We start from the raw sequence: 15,085 nt of genomic DNA, 5'->3' as shown, positions 1-15,085 counted from the left end.
ATATAATAGCAGTGTTAACAGCGAGCATTCCTGTATCTATTACAGAATAGTATTAACTGGGCATTGAAGACACAAACAATATTGGACATTCAAGATTGTTTGCTGTGCTATGACGCGCAATTTGAATACTAATGAAGTAGGCCTACTCACTTCAGTGACCTGCTGTTCAATGAAGTGAATGGCAGGTCGTTGAGTTAATGTGTGAATTCCTTCGCCAGCGGCCATTAATTATCACCTCAAGAACGATAGCCACACATGATAAGCCTTCACCTCAGAGTCAAGACTAGTCTTGCTGCCCCCCCAGCCCAGCCCCTCCTCCTGCGTGCAGCGTATCAGATGCGTATCAGATATGCTGTCTCGGACCGTTTTTTTGGATGGCTACGCTTGGCACCGATCTCTACAATTTGACAGCCTTTAGATCGCCTATAGCTTCAACAGAAGACAAAAGTCCATTTGCATTGCATCACATGATGAAATGTTCTGGTTTACCAGAGCTTCAATTACTCCACTACAATTATTTGAAAACTGTAGTTACTAGTTACTATGCAGATATAAATTATTACATTATAAAACATACATTAACCACTTTAGCTGTATTTTATATGGCTATTTGAAAATAGCCGATCTACAAGCTCACAATGTGTCGCATCGCGGCGCATTGTGAGCTTGTAGATCGTCTATTTTCAAACATTTTAGTACTTTTACTATTGGTACTTTAAGTACATTTCGACCAATACTTTTGCACTTTTCCTCAAGGACTTCTTGCAGTATTGATACTTTTACTTAAGTAAAACATTTTTTATTCTTCAAAAATAGCATCATAGCGGTGATATCGCGACACTCGCCACTATGAGATCCGCTTGTAGATCTGCTATTTTTTGAATCGCCAAAGAAATCTTAAAATGACACAGATAAAGTTCACGGTCTTCATGGATTAAGATACAGATTGCAATCTACCATTCTGAAAGCCAATAAATGAATTGTAGTAGTCCCTGTACTCAGCTGCACTCACAGTGCACACACACACACACACACACACACACACACACACACACACACACACACACACACACACACACACACACACACACACACACACACACACACACACACACACACACACACACACACAGCCACAGGAGAGTGCAAATCAATCAAATAAGTTCTCTGGACTCAAACCCAGTGGGTGTCAGGCAGCAGCCGAGGAGGCAGGGTGAGAGATAGAGATGCACCGATTGCAAAATCCTTGGCCGATACCAATTACCGTTTTTTTAAGTCTGACCTGCCGATACCGGTTTTACCAATACCGATTTTCTATTTTCTAACTAGATTTTTTTCAAGCTAAGTACAAGTACTTAATTTTGTGTATTTGCCAATACAGAGTACCAATAAGATTAAACCAGGAAAAGAGCACTTATGCCATATCATAATAGTACAATATCCAAAATCACAGACGATATCCAGTCCAATATCATGATGTGGCTATAATATTGATGCCATAACTACAGTATGCAACGAAAGGCATAAAGTCATTACAAAAACAAAAAGAATTTTAAAAAGAATACTACTGTAGCCTATATCATTTATTTTATTTGTACCATTGCTGTTATAGAGCTGCATGATTTTGGCAAAACTTATTATGGGTCCATATTGATATCAGTTATTGAAATTATTATTTATAAAAAATGGTTATCTTTTTTAACTAACAAAATCTTATCTTAATGCAAAATTATTTTCTTATTTGAACTAAAAGCTAAAATAAATAAATAAGGTTTTCCCATTCAGACACATAGCAGGACATGTCTGCATTTAATTGTTTTCAAGGTGAGAAATTTACCTTATGTCACTCTAGTCCAGGGGTCTTCAACAGGGGGTCCGGGACCCCTAGGGGGTCCTCAGAGTTACTACAGGGGGGGCCTCCACATTTTTGTGTGATATGATATTTTTTACTAGCATCCCATTTCTGAGGAGGACTAAAGCCAAAAATAGCAGATCTACAAGCTTGTAGAGCTGCTATTTTTGGCAAAGAGGTATATAGGTGTAGAGGGGAAAAAAGAGCAGACCAAGTAAAAGAAAAATAGTTCAATTTCATACAATATAGAAGGGCAGAGCTGCCAACTCTCACTCTTTGAGAGTGAGAGTCACGCAATTTAACCTCTTCTCACGCCTCACGCCACACTTGCCATTTCTCACGCTTTTTCCCCCTCTCACAGCAAAAAAAAAAAAAAAAGAGCAATCGGGTGGAAAACGGAAGCCTCGTCCTAAAACACACTGCCACCCTTTTTTCGCGGACCGTGGCCGCCGCATTAGACCGGGGGCGAGGGTGTTTTAGGACGACTTTTCCAGATTTGTGGTTGGTGCGCTGCGCGATGGACTGCAGCCACGGTTTTACCACGGTTCTCCGTTTACTACTCACTATGGGATATCAGCGCCCTCAGGCGATGAGACAGAGCAACACACACGCTCCCGGTGCCAATACTGATTGGCTAAGGGTATGTCACGAGTCCGGAAGACCCGGGAGTATAAAGCTCCCTCGTGACGTAGGCTCTTCCTCTTTTCTCCACTCTGCAAGCGAATGCGCAGAAATTCACACACAACAAAGCAAGAAATTTTCAACTTAACCCAACGCGGGAATACGGAGTATATCCCCACGGGAAAATCCTTGCAAATAAGTTTTCTCCCGGAACTTATTAAGTATTTATTTATTTACCTATCCTCTCAGTTTTCCTTATTTCTTGGTCTGTTCTGGAAAAGCCGGTTAGCTGAAAAAGCCGGTTAGCTGCTAACACCGGTTAGCAGCTACTAGCTCATTCATTCATTCAGTGGCTAGGCTAATACTAGCAGCTACTAGGCTACGCTACTGGCTAGGCTTTAGCCTGTTGTTTTCCCAGACCGAGGACCAAGATGGAACCACCGAGGAGTTGCGGGGTCGCGGAATGCGACCCCCTCATCGCCGCAGACGACCCCCACCGCGTCTTCATCCACTGCTTGGGGGTCGATCACGCGTTCTGCGCCAGGACCCACCCGGGTGAGACAGATGCGTGCCCTAACTGCACGAGGTTAACCGTTTCTCAACTTGACGCTCGGCTTGTCAGGGCTAGGACCCTGGTCGGCTGGACTAGACGAGATAACGGTGAGACCTCCACCGCCACCGGACCGGGGACCCCAGTCGGGCAGCACGAGCGGCCCCCCGGCTCATGGGACCCCCACCGGTGCCGATGCCAAGACTAGAGCGTCAAGCGTCCACGACGCTGACGCCACCTCCCGCCGCTGCTGCTGCGATGGGGGCTTGTCCCCATCGCAGCATGCTAGCAGCGGCCCTCCCTCCCCCCCCTGCCAGCGAGGAGTCGATGGCTCTTCACGATGACGACATGGCGGAGGACGGGGAAGATTTCCTGGAGCTCCCGTCGTACCAGGACACCCAGGAGGTGTCCACGACGAGCCCCGGACGGGGAGAACCTCCCGCAGCCACCGAGGAAGAGATCCTCGAACCTGTGGCGGCTGGTTTCAACGAATGGCTAGCCTCACTAAGCAACAGGTTGTTAGCAGCGCTGTTCTAGCTTAGCTTGGTAGGACAACACCAGCTCGTTAGCCTCTTCAGAGCCGGCGTCTGTACCACGAAGAACGAGGCTACAATCGGGTGCTTTGAGACACATAAAGGGTTTTCATAAGAGTATGTTGAACTGTTTATGCTGTTTCCACTGTTCTGTGTTTTATTCTGTTCCATTAAATTTCCCAAAATACACAAGCACACTATCCTGCCCCGGTCAGGAGGTCACGACGCTAGGGGTCCCTGGGGGTCCCCGGGCGTCGATGCCCTCCTCTATAAGCCCATTGTGCCTATCAGGCCTGCCTTCACAGCATGATAGACAATAATGGGATACTTCTCTACCTGTTTTCGACAACTGTCGGGGTGCATCGATGCATAGGGATCACTAGGTGGTCCCCGTGTTGATAACCACCCCTTATAAGCCCAAAGCGCTTGGAAAGTCCCTTGGTGACTTTCCAAACGCTGCTGGGATGAATACTGTGCATGATATGAACAAGACAAAGGTAATAAACCCATTGCTAATTCTATAAGCCAGTGTACATGGGTCACGCCAAAAATTTTCCAATTCTACCATCCATCCGGCAGAGGGCGCCAGAGGCCCACTGTGGGAAGGAAGGTTTGCAAGATGGCGGCGCGGGTCGAAGGTCACCCCAATATTTACAACCTGCCAAGCACCGTGTCACGCCAGCCTCTGGAGGGCGACAGAGTGCTTCCTTCGGTGGAGGTGGCTCCGTCGCTTCCTTTAGCCAGGCCAAGAAGCCTAGACAAGATGGCGACGGACTTTGTAAACACAAGGGAGCAGCGTGGAATGCTTCCGTACTCAGTCACGTGACCCCCACGCTTGCACGGGCCCCGTGGGTTAGGTGTCGACGTCACCTGTTTCCATGGAAACGGATGTCAACGTCTCTTCACTCTTGGTGAGTTAGCCGTGACTATTACTAGCTATGGTACCCTAGCATGCTAGGTTGGCATAGCCTCCAGTCAGGCTGCTGTTGTTTTCACTTAGTGGCTGACTAGCCTCACTAACATCGACACAGTTAAAGAGCAGTGTTGTTTTGGTGCAGTGCTTAGACAGTCCCCTAAAACAACACGTGGTGGCCATAGCTCTCCTTCGTTCTTGGTTAGCCAAACAACTACAGGTAGCAGCTAAAGGCTAAAGGCGACCTGTAGCTAGGCTAGACTAGACCAGGCTAAGCTTACAGGCTAAGCTAGTTAGCCCTTTGTCTACACTACCACGATGGAGGCTCAGGTTCACTGGGTGCCTTGAGACAAACATAAAGGGTTTTCATAAGAGTATGTTAAACTGTTTATGTTGTTTTACACTGTTTTTGTGCTTTATTTTGTTGCATTAAAAATGTACAAAAATACACAAGCACATTATCCAGCCCCGGCCAGGAGGTCACGACGCTAGGGGTCCCAGGGGGTCCCTGGGCGTCGAAGGCCTCCTCTATGAGCCCATAGAGTCAGGCTGATGTTGTTTCACTTAGCGGCTGACTAGCCTCACTAACATCGACACAGTTAAAGAGCAGTGTTGTTTTGGTGCAGCGCTTAGCCAGTCCCCTAAAACAACGCTGCGGTGGGCATAGCTCTCCCTCGTTCTTGGTTAGCCAAACAGCTACAGGTAGCAGCTAAAGGCTAAAAGCGACCTGTAGCTAGGCTAGACTAGACCAGGCTAAGCTTACAAACTAAGCTAGTTAGCCCTTTGTCTATACTACCACGATGGAGGCTCAGGTTCATTGAGTGCTTTGAGACACACATAAAGGGTTTTCATAAGAGTATGTTAAACTTTTTATGTTGTTTTACACTGTCTCTGTGCTTTATTTTGTTCCATTAAAAATGTCTTAAAATACACAAGCACGTAATCCAGCCCCGGTCAGGAGGTCACGACGCTAGGGGTCCCAGGGGGTCCCTGGGCGTCGATGGCCTCCTCTATGAGCCCTTTGTGCCTGACAGGCCTGTTTCACAGCATGGCAGACACTAACGGTCTCTAATGGACGCCACAGTACGAGTCCGCTGGACCGCGTGGCGACGTCATCGGTCCCCGTGGAAATGTGCACGTTGCCCAGGGGACTGATATCAGCAGCGCCCCCTCCCGACTCGCTCGCTCGGTGAGCAGCTTTTGGGAGGGTTGCAATCCGAATCTGTTTTTATCCCAGTACATCAGCGTTGCACTGTGTTTACTGGTTAAGCTCAGTACGGCAGTGACACACTGTGGTTGTACTGGCCAGGCTCCCCTGAACAACAACAACACATTGTGGTTGAACTGGTGTGTTTTCCACATGCCTTGTGTTACTTCCTATGTCAGACGAGTGTGTCTCTCTCATGCGGAAGATAAAAGCAGCCACGACTCTAAGAGAGAAGGTTCTCTCTCTCTCTCTTGAGCATGAGCGTTACCAGAGAAATATCTACGAATCAGAACCGACTGGGTTTCTGTTCAAAGCTTTTTCTGGTGAGAAAAAGGGGGGGGGGCGTACGGCCCTTTCTGAATCTGAAGGGCCTCAACAAGTATCCATTTCTTGGTTGACGACCGTAAAAGCTGTTGCAAAACGGTACATCAGGGGCACTGATGGGCGGGCATCAACCTCTAGGTTGCTTGCCTCCACGTTCCAGTCTGGCCTCCACACAGAGAATTCCTGCACTTCGGCTACAAAGGGGAGTGTACGAGTACACGTTTTTTCCCTTTGGTATGTCATTGAGCCTGCGAGTGCTCGTGCAGTGTACCAATGCGGCCATAGCTCCACTGCGGCGACAGGGGATCGGTCTGTCGACTTAACTTCGACGACTGGTTAATTGCTGGCTCAGAGGAGGAGGTGGCACGGCACACGGCCGTGGCCCTCTCCCACCTGACGTCGCTATGTTCACAATCAACGTCCAGAAGAGCGTTCTGGTTCCATCTCAGCGGACCACCTTCTGGGGGATCTCGCTGGACTCGAACACGCTCAGAACGCGGCTGTCCAAGGGCAGGTTAGACAGCGTCTTAGCTTGTGTGAGGTCTTTTCGCGTGGGGCGTCAAGTCACTTACAAACTAGGCATGCAGGCGGTGAGTCTCATGGCTTCAGTCATTCACCTAATCCGCTTGGGCAGGTTCTACATGAGACCTGTATAGAGGTGGCAGCGGGCTCTTCGGATCCCACTCACCTCAGGCTTTCAGCAAGTGGTGGTGTTTCCAGGGTGTCGTGGAGACACTCGGATCGTGGTCGCAGGTGGCTTTTCTGTCCCAGGGGGTCAGTATAGGCGCTGTGATATCACAGAAGGTCATCACCACGGACGCCAGTCTCACGGGGTTTTTCCTCGCTCTCAAACAGTTCGGTGCTCGGTTTCCGGGTTGTTCTGTCTCGATCAGAACATACAACACCGCGACCATGTGCTATGTCAACAAGCAGGAAGGTTTGGCCTCCCTGGTGTTGGACGGATTGGCGTGCGAGATGGTGCTGTGATGCGACTCACGTCTCGCGTCCATTCAGGCGTTCCAGGTGCCGAGCCTCCTGAACGAACTGCTTTATGCTTTCCCACCAATAGAGCTGATCCTCCCCATGTGGGGGAGGGTCAGGCTCCGAGGGTTGTTGATGTTGCTGGTGGCCCCAGCATGGGACACGTAGAGGTCAGGAGATAACTCCTCTCCTTCACGACGTGCCTTGGGCCCTCCTTGTCGGCAGGGACTTGCTGCGGCAGGGAGGGGGGACGCCCTCAGGACCTAGACCTATGGGTCTGGCCCGTGAGAGGGTGAATTTGAGCTCGTGTGGCCTTCCCCCTGACGTGATGGCTACCATCCAGGGCGCAAGGGCCGTGTCCACGAGGAATGCTTACGAGGTCAGATGGGGGTTGGAACAGTCACCAGTGGTGGTGGCTTTCCAGGCCTCGATGTGTAGCATTCTTACTTTCTGCAGGGAAGGCTAAATCAGGGTTTATCCTTCTCGACGGTGAAAGTGTATTTGGCTGCCATTTCGGCTTGCCACCTAGGTTTCGACGATGGCAAGACGGTGGGTCAGCATAACTTCGTGCGCCGATTTATGAACGGCGCCAGAAGGGCTAGACCGGTCAACAGGCCACTGTTCCCAGTCTGGGAGTTGACGGTGGTGCTGGAGGCACTGTGCCGTCACCCGTTCGAGCCTTTTGAGTCTATGGACCTGAAGGTCATTAGTCTAAAAACGGTCCTTTTGGTGGCCCTGTCCACGGCTAAACGGGTCAGTGACTTGCATGCGCTCTCGGTGAGCCCGGAGTGCATGAATTTTCTGAACAACGACAGGAGGGTTTTGCTTAAACCAAACCTGGCGTTCGTTACAAAGACCGGGGTGGTGGCCCCAGATCCGGTTGAATTGGTGGCTTTTCATCCGCCTCCCTTCGCTTCGGCGGAGGACAGGCGGTTACATTGCCTCTGCCCGGTGAGAGCTTGAAGCTCTATTGCCAGAGGACGGCGGCCAGTCGCTCATCGACACAACTCTTTGTCTCTTTTGGCGTGGGGGTTCAGAGGAAGGCGGTCACCAAAGCGACGCTTTCTAGATGGATCCGTGATGCCATTAAGCTGGCTTATGTGAGTAGTGGTGTCCCTGTCCCGGGGGGTCTGAGGGCCCACTCTACTAGAGGCATGGCTACGTCCTGGGCTCTCTACAAGGGAGCTTCGATCCAGGAGATTTGTGCGGCTGCAAATTGGTCGTCACCGTCGACTTTTGCGGCCTTTTACAGTCTGGACGTGGCGGCGTCATCAATGGCGCACGCTGTCCTGGGTGTGGCTGCTGCCTCCAGGTCAGTGGAGGATAGGGAGTAGGCTTGGGGCCTTTTCTCCATATCTTCCGACTTCCTCTTTAGGTTTCCTTGGGACCAGTAGGGCTGTGTCTTGGGGATAGGGCCCTGCTCCTCATTATTATGAGGCGGACTGTGTCTGCCTGTTAGTAAATAGGGCAGACTCTAGAGTCTGTCAGGGCCTACTCTTGTTATCTATCCCGCACCCCAGCCCGGTGGGCTGGGGGGGCGCCCAGGGGCCGTGAGGTCGTGGACCTATGGCCTGGGGGTCTTAGGTCACGTCCGGGGGGGACGTGACCTAGGAGCTGAGGGGCGTGCGGGGTTGTCAGGGTTGTGTGGCTCATTACCTCAAGGGGGGTTTATGAATCCCATAGTGAGTAGTAAACGGAGAACCGTGGTAAAACTAGAGGTTACGAATGTAACCCCGGTTTTAGTAGGTTCGGAGTTTACTACTCACCAGACACCCCTTTCTGTGCGCATTTGGCATGCAGAGAGGAGAATGTTAAGAGGAAGAGCCTACGTCACGAGGGAGCTTTATACTCCCGGGTCTTCCGGACTCGTGACATACCCTTAGCCAATCAGTATTGGCACCGGGAGCGTGTGTGTTGCTCTGTCTCATCGCCTGAGGGCGCTGATATCCCATAGTGAGTAGTAAACTCCGAACCTACTAAAACCGGGGTTACATTCGTAACCTCTAGTTCACATGACGCTCGTCTGTCACTAATACAAACCAATCAGAGGCAGCTTAAGGCGGGTCATTGCGTCTCTCTAGCCAAGGAGAAGGATTTAAGGAAGCACAACACTTTGGTGGAGAAATTAAAAAAGTATACAACGTGAAACGCCGACCGACGAGTCTGTCAGCGCCTCAATATGCCGTGACTGATTCTGAAGCGGGTCAAACGGTAGATAACTTAACCACCTCCTTTTTACAAACACATTATCTTTACAAATCATTTTACACTCAACCTGTGTGTCGGGACACACAGGTTGTGTGTCCCGACACACTGTCACATATAAAAACGACAACATAAAGACACACATTAATAACACCAAGTTACAGTATGGCAAATATTCCATCCATTGGTAATTATATAGCATGCGTGGGCGGTGGGCGTGAAAATGGCAACTGCGTTGGTTGCAAAATGGCAATGATAATTGCCCTGCTAGAGTGTACTCATTCTCTCTCTCTCTCTCTCTCTCTCTCTCTCTCTCTCTCTCTCTCTCTCTCTCTCTCTCTCTCTCTCTCTTGGGGGCAAGGGGGCGAGGGACTGACTTTTCATATGGCAAGAACAGATCCACATCCTATAATCAGAGTCCAGGTGCTGGACAAAACGGCAGGTCAACGGTGGAAAAAGAATAAAGTCAGCTCCACTTTTCTATCGCTGCAGCAATAAAAAAGTGGAGCTGAGACCCAAGAGTGCAGACATTATTATTTTTGCACTGAAACTCCATGTCCCAGAAGGACCCGTCCACTGACTCCCTGACAGCCCACTAAAGTGGGCTGTGTTCAAAATGTTACTTTGAGTATTGGCATCAAAATATACTTAAAGTGCCAAAAGTAACTAAAATTTTTGAAAAAAGCAGATCTACAAGCTCACAACGCGTCGCATCTATATCGGCTATTTTCAAATAGCCTAGGTATAAAAGGGCTTGGGTATAAAAGTAGTTAATGTATGTTTTTTAATGTAATAATTTATATCTGGCAAGTAACTGGAAACTAAAGTTTTCAAATAATTGTAGTGGAGTAAAAGTACAATGTTTGCCTCTGAGATGTAGTGGAGTAAAAGTACTGAAAATTGGAAATATTCCAGTAAAGTGAAATATACCTCAAAATTGTACTTAAGTACAGTACTTGAGTACATTTGCTTAGTTACTTTACACCACTGCATGCCCCCCCCTCTCTCTCTCTCTGGTTTTCTGGTTGCCTCTACCTCCCTACTGTACCTGTTGCTCCCATAGAGTTAAAAATAATGGAGAGGTAACGGAAATCCCCGTCCATCCACTTGTATGGAGTTGCTCACCCAGCGCATACTCCCTTTTCACCCCTTCTTCCGGGTTGGGAAATGTGAAGGGCGTGGCCTATTTGGGGCCTACAGTATGTGATGCGTTTTGCATAACGGAGGTGACACGTTTTGCGTCACAGAGGTGACGTCACCTCCATGCGCAACCCCGTGCGCAAGCTTGTGAGTTGAGCCCATTGGTCAAAACCGTTTTCGCTCGTTCATGTGTCTGGCACCAGTCGTAATAAGCTGCAGTACCTATGATTGGCCACCATGTCCAATGCGCTTCACTGCTCCCTCTAGGTTCTGGGGGCTTGGTTGCTCCCAAACGTTCCCTCTCCTCCTGTCCTGCCTCTCTCTCATCCTCTGTGGGAGACTCTCTGGTACTGCGTGTTCATGTGGCATGGAGAGGCATATATATATAGAGAGAATGAGGTGCCATAACTCCTTACGTCTCATAACAGCTTTTAACGGCCGCAGAGCTCCTAAATGGACTGTTTTAGCAGCGCTGTCCTCACTTTGCTGGAAATGGATGAAATATTAATGCACAATCAAGCACCCACATAAACTCATATATATTCATATGGTACGAAGGCATGCACCCCCCCCCCCCACACACACACACCTATCTTGCACGTATACACTCTTGAGTCCAAAGCTCCTACAACTACTGTGTGTGTGTGTGTGTGTGTGTGTGTGTGTGTGTGTGTGTGTGTGTGTGTGTGTGTGTGTGTGTGTGTGTGTGTGTGTGTGTGTGTGTGTGTGTGTGTGTGTGTGTGTATGTGTATGTGTATGTGTATGTGTGTGTGTGTGTGTGTGTGTGTGAGAGCTTCAACACTTACCCTACTAATCTCAACCCCAGGGCTCTGTACTCCTGGTCGGGGAGAAGGAGGGAGAGTAAAAGGGAGAGAGTGAGAGAGAGAAATGACATCATGTGATCCAGATGTCGTCTCAAATTGCAACCAAAAGTGAGGAAGCAGAGAACGAGTGGAGCGTGTGATGCCCCCCTCTTCCACCCTCTGACAGATGAAAGGGTGGATGTGCAGGGATGAAAATTAGATATATTGGGAGGACAGAGTTATGTTAGGACAGGGAAATGCGGAAAGACTTTGAACAGAGCTGAAACTTTGACAGGCGTCTGTCAAAGTTCTGACAATGTACATCCCGAACCTAAATGGTCTGCATTTCTTTTCTTTTTTTATTGTCTCCGCCGTAGGTGGAGAGTATGTTTTCGCTTCGTCCCGCCGTGTGTTTGTATGGCCCCTAGCCAAGCTAACATTGGTCAAGCTCCACGTGACACGTGTCAATATGTTGACACCAATGCCTTTGATTGGCTAGAGGGACGTATGACGAAATAAAACCCTATAAATAGGTGTGTCACTTCAAAAAGCTATTTATGCTTTTTGAAGTGAGGTAAGACAGGATCAATCAGTCTTGATTGGAACAGTACCTTCCAGTACAAATCACCCGTCTGTGCGTGTGTGTGTTCCTCTGAGAACACCTAACATTGGTCAGTTTTACGTGACATCACAATATGTGATATAAATATATAAATAACTTAGATAGGAGAGGCTGAGATCACACAATGCAACTAACTCCCATTATGCAAACTAAAGAAGCAGCAAATGAGCATCTGAAACCTGATGAAGAATAAATATTTCTTTAACATTCACCTTTTAAGAAAGAACTTTTTGTTTAACTAAAGGATATATCTTTTACCCTACTGTATCTCATTAGTTATTGCTATGATAATGTAATTGCTATATATCAGATGCGTCATAGTATATATACATTTTTGTAATACAGTAATACATTTATGACAATTAATATTATTGTCTGTTCACCTGCCAGAGGTTGTATCTCATTACTTATTGTATCTCATTACTTATTGTTATGATAATATAATTACTATGATATAGTAACATGTTCTATTTTACGTAAAAATTAGAACATTCCTAGAGAACTATGGTTAAAGATAGGGTAAGTGATTTCATTTGATTAAAATAGCACAGGTCTGCTGGCGGAGACTTGTGCTCCGAGGAGCACATTTTCTAGTTATATATATTTTTGGGGCTTTTTCTGCCTTTTATTTTAGAGGAAAGTGGGCTGACAGGAAATGGAGAGATGGGTGGGGGGGGGAACACACAACAAAGGCCGTCGGGATCGGGAGTCGAACCCGCGATATGCTGTAAGACTGGATTACCAGACTTATGTGGTACGCGCCTGGACAGCGGGCGCCCGATGGTCTGCATTTCTATAGCACCTTTATCCAAAGCACTTTACAACGTGCATTACATTCACCCACCACCGGCTTCGGATGCTGTCAATGCACTGAATGTGACATTATCACGTTTAATCAGACTATTGATCGTTTTCAGTAGGTGGGGTCGTTATTCTGTGAGTTGATGAAAGTTGGGGCAAAACGCTCACCCCAAAACATGATTTACGATTCTGTGCCTATCGGTACTTAACTGGGACGGCGCTGAGTTGGCTCAAGAGAACTTCGCAGCGTTCGGCACGGCAACTCGCTAGCTTTAGCTCGCTCCGTGGTGCCTCTCGTGGCTCAAGTTCGCTTGAGACGTTGCGCCCTCCGTCACGGTCCAGAACTATACTTTATACAAAACACCTACTGAGCCCCTTTGGTAGGTCAGTATCTCACATACTTAGACGCGCAATGAGCTTATAAATCGGCTATAATTCTGTGAGCGCACTGTGCGGCATCGCGCTCAATTAAGTAAGGTATGGTTGTAGAACACATTTATGGCAGAAACATAATTTTTTTTGAAAGATGTTCAAAAATATAAAATTCCACTCTACAAGCTCTTTGGTAGGTTCCATTGCTTGGAGGAACGCCTCTTCTTTTGTCCTCTGTGGCTTTTGTCCAGTTCCCACCTGACATTGTGTGGGAGTTCTGACTGCTCCAAACCGTACTGAATAACCGCTAGCTAGCATATCGTCTTCAGACTAGGACTTAAGTCTAGTATGTACAGGTAACTGTGGATGCTGGAATAGGATCCTCCAACAGACATGCACCTCGATCTGATCCATGTGGTCCATGTAGGTCTCCATGTCACAGAACACTTCAAAGCAGTAAAGCTTGTGCCCGACGGCTACAGCAGCATGACAGGTACCCGCTGGTCCCAATTCCTTTTTGGTCACTGTCCAGCAGAACATCTTTCTCTTCTCTGTCTCTCTCCGTCCGTTTCTGTCTGTCTGTCTGTCTGTCTGTCTGTCTGTCTGTCTGTCTGTCTGTCTGTCTGTCTGTCTGTCTGTCTGTCTGTCTGTCTGTCTGTCTGTCTGTCTGTCCCTCTATCTCCACGACTCTCTGACTCTCTGTCGTCTCTTATTTCTCTGCTTTCTGTCCCGGTGTAACTGTCTCTATCTCTACAACACTAGTGTTTGTAACGTCCTTAAGCGCCTTATATAAGGCTGACCAGAGCTGTGGTCTGACGTCACATGCAACACAACAACTGTTACCCTGAGAACCATGTTTAAAATGACCAGATCGAGTTATAATATATCTAGAGAACGGACAACCTCGTCCCACCTATTCATTTCAATGAAAGCTGCATGCACGCACGCACGCACGCACGCACGCACGCACGCACACACGCACGCACGCACGCACGCACGCACGCACGCACGCACGCACGCACGCACGCACACATTCACCCACTGATGGAGACAGGAGGAGCAGTTGGGAATTCTGTGTCTTGCTCAAGGATCCTAAGCCAGGACATATGGACGGACCACATCAGAAATGTGGTCCTCTATGGGGACCTACCACGGGTAACAGACAAAGTCAGAGAGAGAAGGATGAGGCTGGCACTGCGTCAGGCACCCGGAAATAGTGGCAAGCAAACTGACACTGTGGGAGCCAAGCCAGGAAAGGCAAGAAGCGCAGCACCCTAAATGCACTGCGGCGCGACAGCTTAGCGGCGCGACAGCTTAGCTAACACTCAGAGAGCTCAAGACCCTGCTAAATAGGAGAGTGTGTAGGGCAGCGATTCTTGAGTACTGAGTTGGTGTTGGCTAGACCGTACTCTCGCATCATAGCAATCCAGAAAGAACCAGGGATCAACCCCTCCCCCCCCACCAAAATCATGTGGGGACCCCCAACCCACAGGTTGAGAACCACTGGAGTAGAGTGTTGGAGGTGCCCCTATGAATCTCAACAGCACTGGCTCTGTGCTCCTCCTCATTGTCATCTGTGATGCAACTGGCAACCGAGGAGACATCAGAAAACTTCTGTAGGTGTTCGGTACTCGTGTTGGCCAGTGAGTCACGCACCAGCGGTTCTGTGTGTGTGTGTGTGTGTGTGTGTGTGTGTGTGTGTGTGTGTGTGTGTGTGTGTGTGTGTGTGTGTGTGTGTGTGTGTGTGTGTGTGTGTGTGTGTGCGTGCGTGCGTGCGTGCGTGCGCACAGATGTGGGCACATGTTTGATAGGTTTGTGTTTTTGTGCTAATTTGCATTACTTTGCGTTCCCAGCTCAATTCATTTGGAGTTATTTTTTTGTGTGTGTGTGTGTGTGTGTGTGTGTGTGTATTATGGGAGGCAGCACATGCCTCACATAGAGTACTAGCTAGTGGTTGGACGATTATTTATACATATTATTTTTTTGGTATGATTATAGTGACAGAAGTTTTTCTCTAACTTTTTATCACGATTATTGTATGTACATTTATTCCACAAACTATAGATGTATAAAATCACATGAGCATTTGTAAATGAGATATTTTATTATATTTTCCCCACAATATTTATTTGTTGGCTTTTCTAACAGTTGCTGCCTTTCA

Source organism: Gymnoscopelus braueri, assembly GCF_963280865.1.
Source record: "Gymnoscopelus braueri genome assembly, chromosome: 2".
In the NCBI taxonomy this organism is placed as follows: Eukaryota; Metazoa; Chordata; class Actinopteri; order Myctophiformes; family Myctophidae; genus Gymnoscopelus; species Gymnoscopelus braueri.
The sequence above is the reverse complement of the archived record's forward strand: the minus strand, read 5'-3'. Positions refer to the sequence as shown.